The sequence below is a fragment of the Microcaecilia unicolor genome, chromosome 1, assembly GCF_901765095.1.
Source record: "Microcaecilia unicolor chromosome 1, aMicUni1.1, whole genome shotgun sequence".
NCBI lineage: Eukaryota > Metazoa > Chordata > Amphibia > Gymnophiona > Siphonopidae > Microcaecilia > Microcaecilia unicolor.
In genome coordinates, this window is record NC_044031.1 from 669,068,633 (window position 1) to 669,091,167 (window position 22,535).

Here is a 22,535-nt window from a genome sequence, read left to right on the forward strand (position 1 = left end):
AGGACTAAAGCCTCAAAACTGCTTTCTGAGTGCTCCCCAACGTCCACCCTGTAGTGCTTGGCAAAAGTATGCAGCATCAACCATGTCACCACCTTGCAAATATCCACTGGAAACAGTGTGAAGATCCTTCCCTCCGCCGGAGGGTCTTCGGGATCTTGCCTCCACCCTGGCCACTCAGCCTCCCGGCCCACTGCAGTCCACAGGGCAGGGCTCAAAGAAAATAAACTTCAAAAAGGTAAAAGTCACCAAGCTCCTTTATTGTCAGGGATTCACAGTTCAGTAACTTTCAAAATGAAGCCTGCAGCCCTTCAAAACAATTGCTCCTGTTTTCCTCTCAGGGCCCAGGTACAGCAGAAACACAAAACAAGTTCCCTTCCAATGGCTGCACAAATCAGTTGGAGCCTAATTAACAGTTCCCACAGATAGGTTGCTCAGTAGTCCAACTTCACATCCCAAAAAGAACCCCTGTATCTGGTCCACCCCATGGGGTTTCTGCAAACAGTCCAAAACACACAAGTCTGTGGGCCTCAGCCACAAAAAGGAAAAAAAAACAATGTAATTACTTTCCCCTCCCCCACACAAAAGAAGGTTTGTTTTCCCAACAGTTCAAAACCCACAGTGCTTAGTGCCTTAGCACTCAGTTCAGGTATACAGTCTCTTCAAAGAACACAGCCTGAACTCTTTTGGGAAAGAGGAAAAGATCCCCCCCATTCAGGGTCACTCTATTACTTCACTGACCCTCCTCCCGCATGACCCTTCCCCTTTCCACTTTCAGCCCAGCTCTGACACCAAGAGTTCACCTGGTTTTTCAGTTTAGTTTTCAAGGCATGAGCCCAGGCAGAAAGGTCCATAGGTTCCCCAGAGCCTGCCTCCTGCTCCTGCTCTCCAGCAGCTTGCCAGTCCATGGACTCATTCTCCTCCACCCTAGTCTGCTGTTCCTCTCTTACTTGATTATGTTCCAGGTGGGGGTTGCCTTGTCAGAGCCTTCTCCCGGGGAATGCCGGGGCCAATAATCCCTATACCAGGATTTTCCCCGGGGATGCTGGGAAATGTAGTCCTTCTCCCACCTCCATTTTCTAGGTGGCACTACCTTTTTCCTTCTCTCTCTCTCTCTCTCTGAGGAATGATTAAAGGTGGGGCTCTGCTCTGTCTCCCTCGGCTCTTGAGCCTCCTTCCTTCTCCCTCCTCCACTTCCATCTGTGCAAAACCCTTATCCTCCCCTTCACAACAGTAAGGTAGTCTCTGAACAAGATGTCATTGTACACCTCGTAGAATGAGTCCACAAGGCCTTAGGAGCATACTTCCCCGCATGCAAATAAGCTGATGTGATAGTCTCCTTCAGTGATCTAGCAATTGTGGGCTTGGAAGCCATAAGGTTAAACCTCTGTTTACCAAAAAGCACAAACAGTCTGTCTGATTTGTGAAACTCATTTGTGACTTCCAGATATCTAATGAGGACTCTACGCACATCGAGAAGCTTCAAGGAAGAATACTGAGCCTCTTGTCCTCTCTGCGAAAGGACAGAAGCTCCACAGATTGGTTAAAATGAAATGCAGATTAGAGAATGATGTGGGGACAAAGTTTGTACCTGTCCCTGCCCCATCCCCGCAAACTCTGTCCCCGTCTTTGCCTCGTCCCTGCGAACTCTCTCCCCGTCCCTGTGAACTCTGTCCCCATCCACAGAAGCCTCAAACTGTTGATTTTATATTTAAATCCTTTTATTACAGTATAAAAAGGAAGGAACAATATTCTGAACTGTCATTTATAAAGCGAAATTGCTTTCCTATTTCCTTTTGCCATCAATCACCATCCAGCTGGATAGGCAGTGTCTTAAAAGATGGAGGATAAAGGGTTTTTTGGTTTTTTTTTACATTTATTCAATATTATCCCAAGTAAACTCAGGTTCAATGTGCCTTTCATTTGAAAATACAGTGAGACAGAATAATAGATTCAGTTATATCATGGGAGCAAGTAGATGGTTTTGTCTGAAACATGATGTACCAAAGTTGAGCTTAGCAATAGCATACCCAACTGGGCAATTAAAAGTCTTTCCTTTAATGATGCCGTATCATATGTTCAGAGATCATCATAGCCATATATATAGCATGGATTACTGAGACAAAGCCAACATGAATTTAGTGAAGGGAAATCTTGCCTCACCAATCTACTACATTTCTTTGAAGGGGTGAACAAACATGTGGATAAAGGTGAGCCGGTCAATATTGTGTATCTGGAGTTTCAAAAGGCATTTGACAAAGTACCTCATGAAAGACTCCAGAGGAAACTGGAAAGTCATGGGATAGGAGGTAGTGTTCAATTGTGGATTAAAACCTTGTTAAAGAGTAAAAAACAAAGGTAAAATTATGTATCATACCTGATAATTTTCTTTCCATTAATCATAGCTGATCAATCCATAGACTGGTGGGTTGTGTCCATCTACCAGCAGGTGGAGATAGAGAGCAATCCTTTTGCCTCCCTATATGTGGTCATGTGCTGCCGGAAACTCCTCAGTATGTCGATATCCAAGCTCCATCCGCAGGACTCAGCACTTAGAGAATTACACCCGCAAAGGGACACTCTGCCCAGCTCACCACCGCCGAAACGGGGGAGGGGAATTAACCCAGCTCATCCCCACACAAGTGGGGGAGGGGAATCCGTCCAGCTCATCCCCGCGGAGCGGGGGAGGGACACCACTCCGCCGATGCGGGGGGATCTGGCTTATCCTGCAACCGCAACCGCGGGAGGAGCTGACTGACCCTAACACCGCCGAAGCGGGAGGGGTACAAAGCTGCCCTACAGCCGCACGAAGCGGGAGGGAGCGCCGGCAGAATTTATGTCTCAATCCAGCCCTGTAAAACGGAGGGGAGAGGAATGCAGCAGCTCACTGTAACACAAACTCGTCTCAACTCTTGAAGAATCCAATTGAAAAAACTTGAACACGAAGTCCTCCTGAACAGGAACTGAAGACTAAACTTGAACCTGAAATGCAACCAGAATATAAACAGTACAGATATCTGGGAGGGGCTATGGATTGATCAGCTATGATTAATGGAAAGAAAATTATCAGGTATGATACATAATTTTACCTTCCATATCATCATGCTGATCAATCCATAGACTGGTGGGATGTACCGAAGCAGTACTCACCCAGGGCGGGACATTGAAATCCCTGACCGCAACACTGAAGCTCCAAACCGGGCCTCCGCCCGAGCAGCCACAATCAAGCGGTAATGCCTGGAGAAGGTATGGGCCGATGCCCAAGTTGCCGCCTTGCATATCTCTTCCAAGGAGACGGACCCGGCCTCTGCCATCGAGGCCGCCTGAGCTCTAGTGGAGTGAGCCTTCAGCTGGATAGGCGGCACCTTCCCCGCGGCCACATAAGCTGCTGCAATGGCTTCCTTGACCCATCTTGCCACTGTAGGCTTAGCAGCCTGCAGACCCTTACGAGGACCTGCAAACAGGACAAACAGATGATCCGATTTCCGGAAATCATTGGTCACTTCCAAGTATCTGATGATGACTCGTCTCACATCCAGATATTTGAGAGCAGAGTATTCCTCTGGGTAGTCCTCCCTACGAAAGGAAGGGAGACAGAGCTGCTGATTCACATGGAAGCGAGAAACAATCTTGGGCAGGAAGGAAGGCACTGTGCGAATAGTCACTCCTGCCTCAGTGAACTGCAGAAAAGGCTCTCGACATGAGAGTGCCTGGAGCTCGGAAACTTTTCTGGCTGAAGTGATAGCCACCAAAAAGACTGCTTTCAACGTCAGGTCTTTCAGAGATGCCCTCGACAAGGGTTCAAAAGGCGGCTTCTGCAAGGCTCTTAGCACCAGGTTGAGATTCCACGCAGGCACCACTGAGTGCAGAGGAGGGCGCAGGTGATTAACTCCCTTGAGAAAACGTACCACATCTGGCTGCGAAGCCAGGGAAGCACCCTTCAGGTGGCCCCTGAAGCAAGCCAGAGCCGCTACCTGGACTTTAAGGGAACTGAGCGACAGGCCTTTCTCCAGACCTTCTTGCAGGAATGCCAACACTGAAGAAATTGGAGCAGTGAAGGGAGAAAGTGAGCCTGCTTCACACCACGCTGCAAAGGTACGCCAAACCCTGGCGTAAGCAGTAGAAGTAGAGCGCTTCCTCGCTCTCAGCATAGTGTCGATGACCTTGTCTGAGAAGCCCTTCTTCCTCAGACGCTGCCGCTCAATAGCCAGGCCATAAGACCAAAGGGGGAGGGATCCTCCATCACCACGGGACCCTGATGCAACAGGCCCTGCTCCACTGGCAGCCGCAGAGGGTCGTCCACTGAGAGCCTGATCAAGTCCGCATACCAGGGACGTCTGGGTCAGTCCGGTCCCACCAGGATTATCCGGCCTGGATGCTTTGCCACCCGGTCTAGTACCCTGCCCAACATGGGCCAGGGCGGGAACACATAGAGAAGCTCCTGTGTCGGCCACTGTTGGAGAAGAGCATCTACTCCCAGAGATCGAGGGTCCCGTCCTCTGCTGAAAAAGCGCGGCACTTGGCAATTGGCCGATGACGCCATCAGATCTAGGCTCGGCTGGCCCCAGCGCTTCGTGATGTCCAAGAACGCCTGAGCCGATAACTGCCACTCTCCGGGATCCAAGGTATGGCGACTGAGAAAGTCCGCCTTGACATTCATGACTCCGGCAATGTGGGCCGCTGACAGCTGTTCCAGGTTCGCTTCCGCCCACTGGCATAGATTCATGGCCTCCTTGGCTAGAGGGGCGCTCTTGGTACCTCCCTGGCGGTTGACATAGGCCACAGCCGTGGCATTGTCCGACAGGACCCGTACTGGCTTCAACGCCAGTACCGGGAGGAACTCCAAAAGCGCCAACCGAATGGCTCTGAGTTCCAGGAGGTTGATAGACCACTTTGCCTCTGCAGGAGACCAGAGCCCCTGCGCTGTCCTTCCCAAGCAGTGGGCTCCCCAGTCCGACAAAGAGGTGTCCGTCGTGACGACAATCCACTCCGGGGTCACAAGAGGCATCCCTGCAGACAACTTGTCTGTCTTCAGCCACCAGCTCAGCGCCTTGCGCACTGCTGGGTCCAAGGGAAGGCGCACAGCATAATCCTCCGACACCGGAGTCCAGCGCTGCAGCAGAGAGTGTTGTAGTGGTCTCTTATGAGCCCTGGCCCAGGGCACTACTTCCATCGTGGCCGTCATAGAGCCCAACAGCTGCACATAGTCCCAAGCCCGAAGCGGAGAGGCTACTAGGAACTGGTCCACCTGAGCCTGAAGTTTGACAATCCGATTGTCCGGCAGGAACACTCTGCCCACTTGGGTGTCGAAACGAACTCCCAGATACTCCAGGGACTGAGTCGGGCGCAGCTGGCTTTTCTCCCAGTTGATGATCCACCCCAGGGAGCTCAAAAGAGCAATCACCCGGTCCACAGCTTTGCCGCACTCTGCATAAGAGGGGGCTCGGATCAACCAGTCGTCCAGATAAGGATGGACTTGTACTCCTTCCTTTCGCAGGAAGGCCGCGATGACCACCATTACTTTGGAGAAGGTCTGCGGAGCAGTAGCCAACCCGAACAGGAGGGCTCTGAACTGGAAGTGTCGGCCCAGGACTGCAAAACGCAGAAAGCGTTGATGAGGAGGCCAGATGGGAATATGCAAGTACGCTTCCTTGATGTCCAAGGATGCCAGGAACTCCCCTGCCTTCACTGCCGCTATAACATAGCGGAGAGTCTCCATGCGAAAGTGCCGAACTTTCAAGGCCCGATTGACCCCTTTGAGGTCGAGGATAGGCCGTACAGAACCTCCTTTCTTTGGTACCACAAAGTAAATGGAGTAACGTCCCTTGCCAAGCTGATTTTCTGGCACCGGAACGACCGCACCCAGGCGGATCAGATTGTCCAAGGTCTGCTGCACTGCCACAGCTTTGACCGGAGACTTGCAGGGAGAGAGTACAAACCCGTCTCTTAAGGGTCGGCAGAACTCTAGCTTGTAGCCGTCTCTGATGACTTCCAGCACCCAAGCGTCTGAAGTTACCCTGTTCCACTCGCCCAGAAACGAGGACAGGCGTCCTCCAATCTGCACTGGGCCATGGACCAGGACCCCGTCATTGGGTACGAGACCCTGGGGGAGGACCGGAGGGCGCACCTCCGGGACGGCGATCTCTGCGAAAGGAATGCTGCTTGGGGGAGAAGTTCCTCTTGAAGGAAGAGGGGGCAGAGGAGCCTGACTTGCCTGGGCGGTACCGACGGGCTTCCTGAAACCGTCCTCTGGAGTTACCGGGGCGAGCACTGGCCCGAGCCCTGACCTCTGATAACCTCTTGCCCTTAGACGTGCCGAGATCGGTCACAATTTTGTCCAGCTCGACCCCAAAGAGCAGCTTGCCTTTAAAAGGCAACTTAGCCAGGCGGGACTTAGAGGCGTGGTCAGCAGACCAATGCTTCAGCCAAAGCCACCGCCGCGCACAGACTGTCTGAGCCATACCTTTAGCCGAGGCTCTCAAGACATCATACAGTAAGTCTGCCAAATAAGCCAAGCCCGATTCCAGGGCCGGCCAATCAGCCCTCAAGGAAGGATCCGAGGGGGAAGCCCGCTGCACAATCGTCAGGCACGCCCTGGCCACATAGGAGCCGCAAACTGAGGCCTGCAAACTTAAGGCAGCCGCCTCGAAGGACGACCTTAAGGCCGCCTCCAATCTTCTGTCTTGGGCGTCCTTTAGGGCCGTGCCACCTTCCACCAGCAACGCCGTTTTCTTACTCACCGCAGTGATTAAAGAATCCACGGTAGCCCAAAGAAAGGCCTCCCGTTCACTTTCAGGCAAAGGATAGAGGCGGGACATAGTCCTAGCCACTTTGAGGCTCGCTTCCGGGACATCCCATTGAGCCGAAATTAAGGTGTGCATGGCATCATGCACGTGGAAGGTTCTAGACGGGCGCTTCATCCCCAGCATAATGGCGGAGCCAACAGGGGCTGAGGGAGAGACGTCCTCTGGAGAGGAAATCTTCAAAATGCTCATGGCCTGCACTAACAGGTTGGGCAAATCCTCTGAGTGAAAGATCCGCGCTGCAGAGGGGTCATCCGCTCCATCCAAGCGGGAATCCGTCTCCTCCAAGGAATCCCCAAAGGACCGTTGGGAGAACTCAGATACGCTGCCCTCATCTACATCAGAGGAGACAGAGTCCTCTAAGGCCTGGGAATCCACCCGAGGGCGTTTACTTCCGGGGGCCTCAACGCCTTTATCGGCCAAGGGAGCAGGGGCAGCATTTTGCATAAGGAAGGCCTGATGCAGCAGCAAAATAAACTCGGGGGAGAAACCCCCCAAACTGTGCACTTCAGCAGCCTGGGCCACAGCCCTAGACGCACCCTCAACCGGCGCTCGCAAGAGCGGGGGAGAAACATGCGCATCCAAGATGGCGTCCGGCGCGACACTCCGCGAAGGAGCTGCGCGGGAAGAACGGCGCTTAACTTTAGCCGCTTTTTTGCCGTCGCCCAAATCAAGGGCGGCCATGGCATTAACGTCTCCCAGCTCAAGGGCGGCCCAAGAAAAAGCCATCCGAGCAGAGTGGCCGGCCAAGATGGCGGATGCGAGCAGAGGGGGATGGGCGTTTATGGCGGGAAAAACCGCCGCACCGGAGGAAGACACGGGACACTGACCGGCCTCCAAACTGACACCCAACAAGGGCGAATCAGACTTTAAGACCCCCGCGGTCCGGGGAGCGATTCTTCGCGTCCTCGCCCTCCGACGCCATAGGCCACGTGGAGATCGATCGAAGAACCCCCTGCCCGCTATAAAAAGGTAAAAATTACCTGCTTCTCGCTCCGAGCTGTAACAAACTGGTGTCCCAGTGAGTAGCTGCAATAAACGTTTAAATAAACGTTGAAATAAACGCCCTTAAGGACGTCCAAAAATTTTTTTTTTTTTAAACGGAGCCAGTGGGAGGGGGGAGAAAAGGAGGGACCTGGCACCACCAGGTTTGCACTTGCTCAAGAAGAGCCCTCAACCCCAGGTACTCAACAAAACCTAAAAATTAGGCTTGGAGACCTAGCCAGAGCTGCTGCTGTGTGTGACCACCACCTGCTGAGATAGAGAACATACTGAGGAGTTTCCGGCAGCACATGACCACATATAGGGAGGCAAAAGGATTGCTCTCTATCGCCACCTGCTGGTAGATGGACACAACCCACCAGTCTATGGATTGATCAGCATGATGATAAGGAAAAGTAGGGTTAAATGGTCAGTATTCTCAATGGAGAAGGGTAGATAGTGGGGTTCTGCAGGGTGTTAAATGGCAAGAGGATTGTGAAAAATTGCAAGATGGCCTTACAAGACTGGGAGACTGGGCATCCAAATGGCAGATGATGTTTAATGTGACCAAGTGCAAAGTGATGCATTTGGGAAAGAGGAACCCGAACTATTGCTACGTAATGCATGGTTACGTATTAGGAGTTACCAACCAGGAAAAGGATCGTTGATGATACTTTGAAACCCTTTGCTCAGTGTGGCCGGCCAAATACCTTGGATTTCGCCGGGTTTGAGATGGCCGGTTTTGTTTTTCAGCGATAATGGAAAAATATGCCGGCCATCTCCACCCCGGCGACAACCAAGGCATTTGGTCATGGAAGGAGCCAGCATTTGTAGTGCACTGGACCCCCTCACATTCCAGGACACCAACTGGGCACCCTAGGGGTCAGTGCGGTGGACTTCAGAAAAACCTCCCACATGCATAGCTCCCTTACTTTGGGTGCTGAGCCCCGCAACTCCCCCCCAAAACCCACTACCCACAAATGTATACCACTACCGTAGCTCTTAGGGGTAAAGGGGGCAACTACATGTGGGTACAGTGGGTTTTGGAGGGCTTCCAATACCAGCACAAGTGTTACAGGTAGGGGGGGATGGGCCTGGGTCCGCCTGCCTTAAGTGCACTGCGGCACCCACTAAAACTGCTCCAGGGACCTGCATACAGCCTCTAGGACTTATTGCTGCTGTATAACTTTGGCACACCAGTTGACACCTGAAGACTAATCTCTTTGAAAAAGTCCTTTATTTGAATAAGCACATTTACTCACAGTTAACTGAAGATCAGAGGTTGTGCCCCACTGGCAAAGAGTCTCCCTGGTACTGAGATTAGCAGTAGGTCAGAGCTGGCAGAATGGTGTGCACTGCCCTCTTTCAGCCACATTCAAGGTAATAAGTAAGTTCTCTAACGTGGGTAACACATGAAAGGGATCTAAAACTGGCTTACAAAAATGGCCACTACCTCATGGACTACCGGAAACAAACCAGGGCACACTCTGACCCACTTAGCAGGGGGGAAAAGCACCATGGGAGTAGAGTCCAGTACCCTACACCCACCACAATGCATTGCTGATGTGACTCTGCAGTGCACCTAACAGAAAAGGTGTCACACTCACCCGAGAGCCACATCACAACCACAGAAAGCCTGTCAGGCGATACAACACATTCTGCTGTCATGGAGGTGGGTACGGCATTTGAGGCTGGCATACAGGCTGGCAAAAAAGGTTTTTAGTTTTATTTTTGGAGTATGGCAGGGGGTTGGTGACCTCTGGGGGAGTATGGGGAGGTCATCCCCAATTCCCTCCAGTGGTCATCTGGTCAGTTGGGGCCCGTTTTTGAGACTTGGTCGTGAAAATAAAAGGACCAAGTAAACCCGGCGAAATACTGCTTAATGCTGCTTTTTTTTTTTACATTATCCGCGAAAGCTGGCCATCTGGTAGCCACGCCCATGCCCGCCCATGTCCCGCCTTCGCTTAGCCGGCGACATGCCCCCTTGAACTTTCATCGGCAAGGCGATGGGAAAGCGGCAATGCTGTCAAAAAAGCAGCTTTCAATTATACCGATTTCGCCCCTTTTCCGAAATCGCCGGCCATCTCCCGATTTATGTCGGGAAATGGCTGGCGATCACTTTTGAAAATGAGCTGGAAAGTCTAGCAATTGTTTGTCTCTGGTTTACTGGAAGCTATTTCTCCTTATGTTTCAAGTAGGAAATGAAGATAAACCCATGAATCTCTGCTTTGCTCTGCCTAAGAGAAGTACAATTACAATCGAATAGCAAAAAAGTTGCTGGTCCTGTTTTGTGGAAATCCTTATCTATGTTTATTTCAGAGGTGGTGGATATAATTACTCTTAGGAGATTAGTGAGGGCATGTGGTTTCTTCTGTTTTGATACTGAAAGAAACTTTTGATAAGATATGCTAAGGTTGTAAGGTATGTATGTGTAGAGAACCTAGGGTCACCAGGCAAAAGCATGGGGCCCGCCTTACATAAACGGCACCTAAACAGGGACTTGAAAAAAGCAGTTAAAATCCATACTTGTGAAATTGGGACAAATGACTGTAAATATTTGGCAGAGTCATAGATTTTGTACAAGCCATTTGGAACTTAAGAGCCAAAGAAATTAATTGTTACTTGGACTGTTTGTTCAGTCAGAAAGCAGGTGGACAAGGCAGCCAGTGTACTGAATTAATATTGTCCTGCATTAATCTTTCTGTGAAAACTGAAATTGCCCATGTTGTGTGCTTTTTTGGACATTTTTCTAGCTTCTGCACAAAATTAGAGCAAATTCAAAGAATGCAGCATTTCTTGCCAGTAGGCTAGAGCTGGAGAGCCTACACGGGAATGTGCATTTCAGTTTAGAGGAGTTTGCGCCAGAATGATGTGACATGGACATGTGTCACAGTCTACCCAATCGGAAGGCATCAGCGCACACACCCACAAGGATGTGTATATAAGCCACATTCCAGGCAGACCAGCACCATTGCTAGGAGGACCTGAGCACTTGTGCAAGGTAAATCCAAGCTATTGATTACAAGCAAATAGGCCTTGTTCCAGCCAAAATTAACCCTTTCACCACTTCTGTGAAAGACCCTCTGAGGATAACAGCATCGCTACATGACCCCCCCCCCCTATGAAGCCCAATGTGATTTTGTCTGTAAAGGGAGGAAAGATGGTAGGCCGCATCAGTTGCCACCACTAGAAGGATCCAATACAACTGCCTATTCAGTGTCAAAAGTGTGAGGAGGATCATTTTGAATCAGAGGATTCCTGTGAATCCCAAGGACTGGATAAGTCTCTGTTCAGCCAGAGGCAGAACATCTGTACTGCAGGTGCATGAAGAGGCCTACAGGAGAAGCAAACATTGTCAGGTGTCATCTAATGAGCTGCAGCCAGTAGTACCCACTAAGTGTGCAGAGACATTGGAAACCCAGGGGTCTGGCAGCTCAACATATGTGGCCAGCAGTTGTGTAAGGAAAATTAAAAAGGATTATGGGCAGACTGTGGACCATACAGGTTTATCTGCCATCATCTACTATCCTGCTTATTTTCGAACGAGAAGGCCGGCCATCTTCCGACACAAATCGGGAGATGGCCGGCCATCTCCTAAACCCGGCCAAATCGGTATAATCGAAAGTTGATTTTGGCCAGCTTCATCTGCTTTCCGTCGCAGGGCTGGCCAAAGTTCAAGGGGGCGTGTCGGCAGTGTACCGAATGCGGGACGGGGGCGTGTTTAAGAGATGGCCAGTTTCGGCCGATAATGGAAAAAAGAAAGCTGGCCCTGATGAGCATTTGGCCGGCTTCACTTGGTCCCTTTTTGTTCACGACCAAGCCTCAAAAAGTTGCCCCAACTGACCACCGGAGCGAAGGGGGGATGACCTCCCCTTACTCCCCCAGTGGTCACCAACCCCCTCCCACCCAAAAAATAAAAATAAAAAACATTTTTTGCCAGCCTCTATGCCAGACTCAAATGTCATACCCAGCTCCATCACAGCAGTATGCAGTGCACTTCAGGCAGGCGGACCCAGTCCCATCCCCCCCACCTGTTACACTTGTAGTGGTAAATGGGAGCCCTCCAAAACCCACCCGAAACCCACTGTACCCACATGTAGGTGCCCCCCTTCATCCCTAAGTGCTATGGTAGTGGTGTACAGTTGTGGGCAGTGGGTTTTGGGGGGCTCAGCACCCAAGGTAAGGGAGCTATGTACCTGGGAGCAATTTGTGAAGTCCACTGCAGTGCCCCCTAAGGTGCCCGGTTGGTGTCCTGGCATGTGAGGGGGACCAGTGCACTACAAATGCTGGCTCCTCCCACGACCAAGTGCCTTGGATTTGGCTGGGATTGAGATGGCCGCCATGAGTTTCCATTATCGGGGAAAACCAATGGCGGCCATTTCTAACGCCGGCGATCTCTAAGGCCGGCCCAAATGTTGAGATTTGGCCGGCCCCGACCGTATTATCGAAACGAAAGATGGCCAGCCATCTTTTTCAATAATACGGTCGGGTACTCCACTTTGCGGGGCCATCCCCGGAGATGGCCGCCCTTCGATTATGCCCCTCCACGTTAATATGACATAGGGTTACCTGTTCCTGAAAAAATATATGAATTTATTTTCCTAGCATTGGAACCTAAGACACCAGCTATTTCTCAGGAGTGTCTTTGGTTCGGAGTGTGTCCAGCCCAGAGATGGACTGCATGCACATGGAGAACTATGAGGTACCCGCAGGGGAAAGTATTGAACTAGGAGCTCCCCAGGGAGTCCAGCCTTGACCAAGGGAGGAGCACACCTACCAACTGTTCCGAGGGTTATTGTAAAAGCTATAAAATTATCTTTCTTGAAATGAGCCCCTCGAGGGGCAGCGAATGGGCGTGGACTACACCTTGCAGTTAACACACAGTAATTTCCTATGTGTTAACCGTTATCACAGATCGCTGAACGCCACCTCAACAAGTGACATTAAGTGCATCCACATTACTTGCAGCGCAGATGATGTGCAGTAATTAAACAGGCTCTGTGATTTCTGTATGGGAAGTTGCTGATTGTGTCTCCAACAGTTACCACAGAGATTTACAGTTACCATGCATTAATTTTTGCTTCCAATGTGCGATAACTGCACATTTTTACTGCACTTTAGTAAAACAGTCCAGTTCTCAGAGCTCAGATGAGATATTTTTCTGACAAGGGAACCATAGATCTTTGGAATAGTTTTACCATGCAAGTTCAAAGGTCAGCTGACTACCTGCAGTTTTGTGAAACTTTAAGAACATAAAGGGCAATTCCATAACAAGAGGTCAAGGGTGTGGCCCCTTTGTGTTTCTCTGCATGCCAAAAAAGTAGTGCATTAGCATCCTATGCACTGTTCTATAATGGCATGCATACATGCTATGGCTCTAACCACTGCAAGGAACAGTGAAGGTGACTCAAATAATGCACAGACGATGCTCCAAAAATTCTAAATGTTTATTGTCCACAGAGTCCAACAACCAAGTCTCGACACGGTCGTATTTGGGCCTTTGTGGCCTGCCTCAGGAGTCTCCAAGGGTTGTTTGTGTGACCTCAAAAGAGCAAAGCTATGTGACACAATGGAGAATGTATATGTCGCAAATGACAGTAGTGGGTACTACTGCTCATGAGGAAATTCACTAATAAACTCTCTAAAATGAACAAATCACATCCAACTGTAAAATAAAGGTGGTTAATAAATACAAATAAATAAATAAAGCAAGTAGCTTTCTAAAATTCACTTCTTGTCATGGATAGCAAATAGTTTGTTGCAGGGCCGCAGAGAGGGGGAGCAAAATTCCCCGGGCCTCCAAGGGGGGCCAGGCGCCGGGGTCAGGCCGCCAGTGCTGCAGTCCCCAGTCTCACCTGCCTGCCTCCTCGGCTCCGAGCCCCCTGCATTCGAAGTGACAGTCACAGATCGCCTCCCTTAGGGCCTTCCCTCCCTGTGTCCCACCCTCACGGAAACCAGAAGTTACATCAGACGAGGGCGGGCCACAGGGAGGGAAGGACAGAAGAGAAGCGATCTGCGATTGCCGCTTCGAATGACCTATAAGTGCATTCACTCTGCAGCTCCTCAGTACCTCTCCACTCTCATCTCTCCCTACATTCCTCCCCGGGAACTCCGTTCACTGGGTAAATCTCTCTTATCTGCACCCTTCTCCTCCACTGCTAACTCCAGACTCCGTTCCTTTTACCTTGCTGCACCATATGCCTGGAATAGACTTCCTGAGCCGGTACGTCAAGCTTCATCTCTGGCCGTCTTCAAATCTAAGCTAAAAGCCTACCTTTTTGATGGTGCTTTTAACTCCTAACCCTTATTCACTTTGTTCAGAACCCTTATTTTATCATCCTCACTTTAATATTCCCTTATCTCTTGTTTGTTCTGTCTGTCTGTCCTAATTAGATTGTAAGCTCTGTCGAACAGGGACTGTCTCTTCATGTTCAAGTGTACAGCGCTACGTACATCTAGTAGCGCTTTAGAAATGATAAGTAGTAGTAGTAGACTGACGCTTTGAATGCAGGGGGCCTGGAGCCGTGGAGGCAGGCAGGTGAGACCAGGGACCGCAGCAGTGGGGGGAGTGATGGGGGCGGCAGAGGCAGGGGGAGCGACAGGGGGAGGCAGCGGCAGGGGGCAGAGGCAAGGCAGCCTCGCCCTGGGCCCAGCCCAGTCCCTCAGTGGCCCTGGTCAGTTGAAGAAAATGTACAACAACATGGGACTCTGTCTTAAGAGGAATGACAGATCTTCAGTTTTGCTTAATTCTGTTTCTTGAAGTGTGTAATTGGATTTTTTTATAACCTTGTCTGTAGATGATTTCTTTTTCTATTTTGTGATGATTATTTGTTTTGCTGTTTCATGAACAAGATGAATTTTTCTTGTGTATATAAAAAAACATCAATAAATAAGTTAAAAATATACTAAAACTGAAACATTTATGGAAAACAAGTTCAAACATTAGGAGGTGTTGTCCTACCTTTTAGAACAGTCTTTGGATTTATGAGGAAAAAGTATGATTTAAGCCAGCTATCACACTATTTCATTCTGAAATACAAAATATTTTGTGCCCAATTGCCGTGTCATTGCTTTTTCACAATGCCGTGACTCGGATTCGAACCGAGGTTGCTGCGGCCACAACGCAGAGTACTAACCACTATACGATCACGGCGAGCTACTCGGGCTCTGAGCAGTCATCCCCTGCCAAGGTATTTCAATTGGAGGTGCGTGTTGACGTCATTATTACTTAACTGCCGTGTTCTGTTCTTGTATGCGTGTGATAAGTTTCTGTGGGACGGACCGCTAGTTCAGATGGACGCCGAGGTACAGTGTGTTAATAGGAAGAGATGATTCACTCTGCTCCACCTGGCACTAAACTCCCTCCTTGCTTCCCTGTCATTTCACTCCCTTCCTGGAGCTGAAGGTAGACACTCCATTCACCACCACCCCACCCAATGCATAGCGGTACCGGACGTTCCCCGGATTTATGAACGCTCTCCCCGCATACTCATGTCGCCGTTACCAGAATTCTTTCACATTTCGCAGACTTTGTTCTTCCCGCCTCCCCTCCACCGGCCACGGGCTCTGTGTGTGGAGTGTGGCAGGGCGGCCGTACTCGGAGTCGTTGCTGTGCATCTCTAGCAGCTCCTGCTGGCCGGGAGTGGGACTGACTGATAAGAGCAGCGACATCAGCGAAACTCCAGATTGGCTGTAATGGTGATCGATCATGAGAGGGGTTGGGCTCTTACCTCAGGTTCCACCCCCTTAGCCTGGGGGACGGTGTAAAAATCGGATACAGCGGGATCTTCCCGGATTCAATCGGCAACATTTTTAAACGTCATTTTCCTTTTGGTAGTCGTATACATATGAACATTGTACATCTATCCTCCTAGTTTTTTTTTGTTTTCAGATCCGGAGGATCCCGAAGATCTGGCTTTTACACCGTCCCATATTTCTTCACGGAAAGGGTGATGGTGGGTGCATGGAAAGGCATCCGAGTGGAGAAAAAAAATGTTAACATAATTCATGAAAGCATTAGATAAGTAGCAGGTCGTTATTAGCAGAGAAGTGAAGGGAAAGCTAAAGACGAACAGAGATGAATGGATCCAGAAATGAAAGTGAGCAGAGTCTAAATAGACCTGTTGTTTCTCAACTGCTGCCTTCATAGTAAAGTAAAAAGTACCACCCCTGCATTCTTAAACTCTGCCAAGTTCCAACAGATCTGTATTCTTAATAGCGATGTTACTTTGCTCTATTTCTAATTATGTGAATGATCCAATTTTATCCCATCACGCATGGATTTGGGGAGCTACTTTCTTAATAAGGAAATAAAGAAATGCAAGTCCGTCCGGTCAAGCTGGGGCTGCATCGGCCTAACTACTTTCCTCTTGGCGACTCGAGGTTCGGTGGTTTGATACAGCGTTTACTCCTCTCATGACCACTTTAGGTTAGAGTTTCGCTGATGACCCTGCTCTACCGGCTAGCAGGACTCAGGCGCTGCTGGAGATAGAATGAGATGCGCAGCAACGACTCCCCCAAGTCCCCAGCACTCGTGGAGGGATGCGGGAAGCATAGGGTCTGCGACAGCACTGGGCGGGTGGGCGAATGGAGTATTTACCCTCAGCTCCAGGAAAGGAGTGAAATGGCAGGGAAGCACGGCTATGATGGAAAATGGCAGAGAAACGAGGGCCATGGTAGAGCGAGGGAGAAGCTCCGTGCCTGGTGGAGCAGAAGGCGACCGCGTGAATGCATCGCTTATGGCAAAAAAACAGAATACTCAGTCAAGTTAGCTTGTAATGACGTCAAGACACTGCTCCAATTGAAATACCGTAGCGGGAAAAACATTCTCAGAGCCCGAGTAGCTCGCCGTGATCGTATAGTGGTTAGTACTCTGCGTTGTGGCCGCAGCAACCTCGGTTCGAATCCGAGTCACGGCATTGTGAAAAAGCAATGACACGGCAATTGGGCACAAAATACTACTTTTTATTTTTCATTTGAGAGTGAAATACCGTTTGATAGTTGGCTTAAAATCATACACTTTTTAATCATAAACCAAATCTAAAAGGTAGGACAACACCTCCTAATGTTTGAACTTATTCTTCATAAATGCTTCAGGTTTAGTATATTTTAAACTAGCTGTTGAGCCCGTGAAAACGGGCTACTTTTGGAATGGGGGGGTTCCGAGCCCCCCCCCCACCGGAGTCGCTGCTGCCGCCCCTCCACCCGGCCCGAGCAGCACTGTAAACTTACATCAGCACGCAGCAGCAGGCACATCAGCAAAGCTGCCGTCGGGGTGGGCTTCCTTCTCTGCCTGTGTCCCGCCCTCATGTGACGTAACGTCGGCGAGGGCGGGACAAAGGCAGAGAAGGAAGCCCGCCCCGACGGCAGCTTTGCTGATGTGCCTGCTGCTGCGTGCTGATGTAAGTTCACAGTGCTCGGGCCAGATGGAGGGGCGGCAACTCCGGGGGAGGGGGAGCGGTTCCAACGTCTGCAGCATGCCAGTAGAGACTTCCCTCTCTGTCCCGCCCCCATCATCACGTATTGAAGCGGGGCGGGACAGAGAGGGAAGTCTCTACTGCGCATTTGCGAGTGAGTATGGTCACTCGCCGTTTATTTATGTATAGGTTTTAATAATATTCACAAGAAAAATTCATCTTGTTCCTGAAAAAAGCAAGACAAATAATCATCATGAAATAGAAAAAAAAATTATCCACTGACAAGGTTATAAAAATCCAATTAAACATTTCAAGAAACAGAATTCAATGGAACAAGCAAAACTGAAGATCTGCCATTCTTTTTAAGACAGAGTCCCATGTTTTTGTAACATTTGTACATTTTCTACAACAGACTATTTGTTATCCGTGAAGTGAATTTTAGAAAGCTATTCGCTTTTTTTATTTATTTATTTATTTATTTATTTGGATTTATTAACCACCTTTATTTTACAGTTGGATGTGATTTTTAGAGAGACACCCTGGACAGACCACTACAAACTAAACTTATCCCTACATTGGCGGAAGAAGGGTATACAACAAATACTAGAACACACATCCTACAGCACAAGAGGTCAAGTAGAAACGAAAACATTCTGGCAACTAATATACAATAACGAATGGGCAACACAAACAGACTCCATATACTACCTCATAGAATGGGACAAAAAATGCAAAAGCATACTAGATGAAATTGCGCCCTTACGAACAAGAACCCCACGCAAGCATAACTCGACACCATGGTTCAACGATGAACTGAAAAAGTTAAAAATACAAACCAGGAAACTCGAATGAGCATGGAATAAAACAAAAGATGAACATACATTCAACACATGGAAACAAATACAAAGAAAATACAAATACGCAATAAGACAGGCCAAAAGAGCATACTATAAAACCAAAATAGGGACAGATTACAAAGACATGAAGAAATTATACCAACTCGTGAACAAACTCCTAGACACCAACTTGGTCACTACCACGATACAGACATCCCATCTGCAGATAAACTTGCGAAGTACTTCAATGAAAAAATTGTAAACCTATGCAACACACTACCTCAGAACAACACCGACATTGAAAACTTCCTTAATGCGGCTAAGAAAGCAAATAGAATGTTAGGTATTATCAGGACAGGAATGGAAAACAAAACTGAGGATGTTATAATGCCTTTGTATCGTTCCATGGTGCGACTGCACCTCAAATATTGTGTTCAATTCTGGTCGCCGCATCTCAAAAAAGATATAGTGGAATTAGAAAAGGTGCAGAGAAGGGCGATGAAAATGATAAAGGGGATGGGACGACTTCCCTTTGTGGAAAGGCTAAAGCGGCTAGGGCTCTTCAGCTTGGAGAAAAGGCGGATAAGGAGAGATATGATAAAGGTCTATAAAATAATGAGTGGAGTTGAACGGGTAGATGAGAAGCGTCTGTTCACACTTTCCAAAAATACTAGAACTAGGGGGCATGCGATGAAGCTACAATGTAGTCAATTTAAAACGAATCGGAGAAAATGTTTCTTCACTCAGCGTGTAATTAAAATCTGGAATTCGTTGCCAGAGAATGTGGTAAAGGCGGTTAGCTTAGCTGAGTTTAAAAAAAGGTTTGGATGGCTTCCTAAAGGAAAAGTCCATAGACCTTTATTAAACGGACTTGGGGAAAATCCACTATTTCTGGGATAAGCAGTTTAAAATGTTTTGTACATTTTTGGGATCTTGCCGGGTATTTGTGACCTGGATTGGCCACTGTTGGAAACAGGATGCTGGGCTCGATGGACCTTTGGTCTTTCCCAGTATGGCAATACTTATGTACTAAATGGACCCAACCATTGGCGAATACCCGGCAGATCGGATCTGGTTAAACTTCGTCCTCCTTACCGTCGAAACAGTTACCCAGGAGATTAGTAGGTTTTCTAACACTCACTGTAAAATAGATACCTGTCCCAGCTACCTAATGAAATCTGCCCCTGACCGCTTCATAGCAGACCTCACATCCCACCTAAATTACATGCTTCAGCAAGGCCTCTTCCCTAAGGACAATGGCAGTATCCTACTCACCCCAATACCAAAAGATACCAAGAAAAAAACAAACAAAATCATTAACTACCGTCCAGTAGCATCTATCCCGTTGGTGGTCAAACTGATGGAAAGCATGGTAACCAAACAACTTACAGATTACATAAACAAATTCTCAATATTACACAAATCACAGTCAGGCTTTCGGCCCCTCTAAAGCACGAAAACAGTACTACTCACTCTTCTAGCCAAATTCAAGCAGGAAATAGCAACAGGCAAAAACATCCTTCTCTAATTCGACATGTCTAGTGCATTCGACATGGTAAACCATAATATATTAATAAGATTACTAGATAAGTTCGGGATTGGTGGAAAGATACTTAACTGGATCAAGGGCTTCCTAACCACAAGAACATATCAAGTAAAATCAAATTCAAACATATCTTCACCATGGAAAGCAGACTGTGGAGTACCGCAAAGATCACCACTATCATCGATCCTATTCAACTTAATGATGACCCCACTTGCCAAGTCCTTATCCAACCATGGCCTTAACTCTTTCATATATGCAGACGATGTCACAATATACATTCCTTACAAAACCAAATTGACAGAAATCACCAACGAAATCAAGCTCAGCCTGAACATCATGGGTTCATGGGCAAATGCATTTCAACTAAAACTCAATAAAGAAAAAACTCATTGTCTCATCCTCTCATCACAACACAGCGCGGACATCCCCACAAGTATCAACACCCCAGATCACACCCTTCCTATCTCAGACAGCTTGAAAATCCTCGGCGTTACAATGAACCATAATTTAACACTAGAGAGCCAAGTGGCATCCATAACAAAGAAAATGTTCCACTCAATGTGTAAACTCAAACGCGTGAAGCAATTCTTCCCGAGGGAAACATTTGGCAACCTGATACAATCAATGGTACTAAGCCACTTAGATTACTACAATGGAATTTATGTGGGATGTAAAGAACAAACCTTAAAGAAACTTCAGACTGCTCAAAACACGGCAGCTAGGCTTATATTTGGTAAAGCGCGATTTGAGAGCACAAAACCCCTCCGCGAAAACCTACACTGGCTCCCAATCAAAGAACGCATCACCTTTCGAAAATGAGCCTGACAGAGACCTTTAGGAAAGGAACACATTATCCCCCTTGTTTACTAAGCCACTCTAGCAGCTGCTGCATGGCAAATGCCAACACAGCCCATTCAAAGTCAATGGACTATGTCTGCATTAGCGCACGACAGCCGCTAGCATGGCTTAGTAAACAGGGGGGTATAAGTTTTGTGTATTTTGACTTGTGAGCAATTTATAACTCCAATATATAATGGGTAATCTGATGGTCAAAGAGTGAAGGAGTCTTTCAGGAAGGTTATAAACCATATGTATGCAGTCATTAGTAAACTAACCTATTCTCCTGTAATAATGAATCTTTTTATGTATTCTTTTTATTCTTTGTGTTCAAGATACCAAATTCCCTATATAAGGAGCTGGCCTCTGTTCAGAAGTTAGAACATACTTTGGCTATCCTTAGACTCGGTATGTCCTTGCATATCGATATAATAATAAACAATTGTTAAATAGAGCACAGGCTATTGTTTTAAGTTTTACACGGGTATAAATGTTTAGAATTTTAGTATTTACATGTGTAAATGCTAGAATAATGCCTAAGTACTATTCTGCAAACACCCACTTAACTTACACAGTGCATATTTGAAAGAGGGCATTCATAAACCATAGGCAGGACTACCACTTACACATCAAACTTACAGAATACTCTAAGTAACACATGTTCCCGTGGCACTTAGGCACTAACACAACAGCTTCATGACTGGCAAATGTGATCAGGCACATAGATACCCAGTTATTCCAGTGTTCTATAATGGAATGTGGGCATCTACATTCATGTATGGAATAAGCTCCTCATGCATTCTCTCTGGGTGCCCAAGTCTAGGCAACAATTTACAGACTGGCCCCCAGTATGGTAATAAGATCCTGGAAAAGTTTGCTATCAGATACCACCTACAACATCAGCAGAGGCTCTTAAGATTAAGCTGAGCATTCTGTAAAATAGCAGAAGCATCTGAGGATATCCAAACATGGAAATCAGCTCTGAGCCTGGACAAAACTCCAACAAAAGCTGATCAATGTTGCACTCGAACCATCTGATAATATGTAAACATAGCCTGGATGCAACTATCCACAAATTTGCCAAAGTGTCTCAGTGAATAGTAAGCAGAAATTCAGAGATGGTCCTGCTGATGGAGAAGACTGTGGAAAATAAGAATCAGGACAATATGGCAGAGTAGCCTTATGCATCATGGCCAGGTGTGAAGACATCTGAAATTTCACTTCTGCTTTCTTTCTTCCCCCCCCCCCCCCCCCCCCCCCCCCCCAGAAATCCCTTGTTCTTTTGACCTTGAGCTTTCATCAGGCAGTTAATAAATTCACATAAATAAGAAAGTCTGCACAGAAACTGAGCATATATAACACAGTACTTTATTGAATCCAAAACATACCAGCTTTTTCAGATGTACGTAAATATGTACATTTTTTCTTTTTTTATATATAAAAGTAGAGCCAGAAATGTACACTATATAAAACTGTGCAGGATACTGTACAACCACTGATAATAAAAATGAGTCAATGCAGCATCACACAAGAAAGGGATACAGAGGATCACTGTGGTTAGGGTTACCATATGGCTCCAGAAAAAAAAGGGGAATAGATTGAGCCAGTCCGGATTTTACTTCCATTGAAAGCAATGGAAGTAAAACCCAGACTGGCTTAATCTGTCCTCCTTTTTCTGGAGCCATATGGTAACCCTAACTGTGCTGCAGACCTAGGATGGCTCAATCCTAGCAGCTACACACTGTGGTTGTTCAACTCAGCACTGTGCATAGAAATATAACCCAAAAGATCTAGCAAAGCTAAATTATTGTTGCAAATTCCTAAGTCCTCAAAGGCTTATAAACTGAGTGAGGAAGCAGTGTGGCTAGGCTTAAAGTTGGTAAATTCCTTGACTATCCACCTGCTTCTTGAATACAGCACAGACCTACTGCAGAGGGATGGGAGAGCTTAGCCTCTTGTTTGTCCTGTTTGTCCTAATTAGATTGCAAGCTCTGTCGAGCAGGGACTGTCTCTTCATGTTCAAGTGTACAGCGCTGCGTACGTCTAGCAGCGCTTTAGAAATGATAAGTAGTAGTAGTAGTAGCCTGCTCAGTGATCTGCACAGTGAACATCTGACTTC

At 47.8% G+C, this 22,535-nt stretch overlaps 2 non-coding genes across 2 annotated transcripts; one reads left to right on the forward strand and one right to left on the reverse strand.

The window, feature by feature from the left end:
* Positions 1–14,862: 14,862 nt before the first annotated feature.
* Positions 14,863–14,934, reverse strand: TRNAH-GUG. The gene has a single exon. It is a non-coding gene; the product is annotated as a tRNA-His (tRNA).
* Positions 14,935–16,627: 1,693 nt separating this feature from the next.
* On the forward strand, positions 16,628–16,699 carry TRNAH-GUG. Its single transcript has one exon. It is a non-coding gene; the product is annotated as a tRNA-His (tRNA).
* The last annotated feature ends 5,836 nt before the right edge of the window (positions 16,700–22,535 follow it).